Source organism: Chinchilla lanigera, unplaced genomic scaffold (genome assembly GCF_000276665.1).
Source record: "Chinchilla lanigera isolate Chin_1 unplaced genomic scaffold, ChiLan1.0 scaffold00145, whole genome shotgun sequence".
In the NCBI taxonomy this organism is placed as follows: Eukaryota; Metazoa; Chordata; class Mammalia; order Rodentia; family Chinchillidae; genus Chinchilla; species Chinchilla lanigera.
The window spans coordinates 998720-1000507 of NW_004955546.1; positions in this window are offsets into that span (position 1 = coordinate 998720).

The following is a 1788-nucleotide window of genomic DNA, read 5'->3' on the forward strand; positions in this document are numbered from 1 at the left end:
TAAGATGAGATTCCAGTTGTTGATTCTTTGTGATAAGTCCTGTGCGATTGGGTTTTGTTTACAAAGTCTTTGCCTACACTAATGTCTTCTAAAATTTTATTCTGTCTTCTAGCAGATTTAATGTTTCTGTTTTAATATTTAGATCTTTGATCCATTTTGACTTTAGTTTAGTGCACGGTGAAAGATAAAGGTCTAATTTTAACCTTCAGCATATGGAAAGCCAGTTTTTCCAGCATCATTCATTAAAGAGGCTATCTTTCTTCCAGTGAATGTGTTTGGCACCTTTGTCAAAGATAAGGTGGCTAAGTATGTCTGGAGTTGTTTCTGGATCTTCTAATCTGTTCCACTGATTCTTGGGCCTGTTTTTTTTTTTGTTGTTGTTTGTTTGTTTTTGCCAGTACCATGCTGTTTTTATTATAATGGCTTTATAGTATCATTTCAAGTCAGAGATTGTGATGCCCCCTGCCTTGCCTTTGTTGCCTAGAATTGTCTTTGCTATTCTAGGTCTCTTCTGGTTCCAAATGAATTTTAGGATTGTTTTCCCTTATTCTGTAGAATATGCTGTTGGAATTTTGATCGGAATTGGATTAAATCTGTTAAACAGTTTTGGAAATATGGCCATTTTCACTATATTAGTTCTTCCTAACCAAGAACAAGGGATATCTTTCCATTTTCTGATATCTTCTTCAATCTCCTTTTTCAGAGTACTGTAGTTTTCAGTGTAGAAGTCTTTTACTTCCTTTGTTAGATTCATTCATAGGGGGTTTTTTGGATACTGTTGTGAAAGGTGTTGTTTCCCTAATTTCTCTCTCAGTGAGTTTGTTGTTTGTGTACAATTGGTTTTTGAGTGTTGACTCAAAAATCTTGGGTCTGTTTTTCGAGTCTGCTACTGAATTTGGTTATTAAATCTAGAAGTCTTTCAGTGAAGGTTTGGGGTCTTCTATGTAGAGTATCATGTCATCTGCAAATAATGATAATTTAACTTCTTCACTTCATATTGTTATTCTTTTCCTTCTCTTGTCTAATTGCTGTGGCTAAAGTTTCCAGAACTATATTGAATAAGAGTGGTGATAGCGGACATCCTTGTCTTGTTGATCTTATTATTTGGCTTATGCATACCTAGGTGTTTCTTTGGCCTTGCTTCCTTATGACTTAAAACTATATGCCTACCCAAGATGAAATGCCTGACATCTATTGAGGGCCTTTAGATAGACCCTCTGGAGAGTATCTCTGACTGCTGTTCACAACTACAACCCTCTTCAGCCTAAAGTAGCCAGAATGGTCATCACCCCTTTCCCCTTCATGGTAGTTAGGGTTACCTTTTCAGAGGGGACAATATTATAAAAGCTGAGTTAAGTAGAACTATTATAGGCAGATAGGGCTGGGCCCTCAAAAAAGTCAGGACAGCCCACTGCACAGGTGCCCACCAGGGTGGGAGGCTGTCCAGTGCAGCCCCACCACTTAGTCAAGAACCGCCATGCCACAGAGAAGCACCAACACAGTAGGCCCACCCAGAGATGTGTGTGAACCATCCCGACATGGAGAAACCTCTGGGAAAACATGCCACATGGCAGGTCGCTCTTGGCCCTTCCCTTGAGAGCCAGAAAGGTCGGGAGTCAGAGGAGGAGCAGCTGATGAACAAGGACTTGGAGAACACGAGAGTAACGATGCCCGACCACTCAGACATCAAGCTGACTGGGGACGCGAGAGCCATTAGGGAGCTAGAAACCAGGAGGACCTTGCGCAATACCTGGGGAGACCCCCTCGAGGTCATTCTTCCCCTAACTG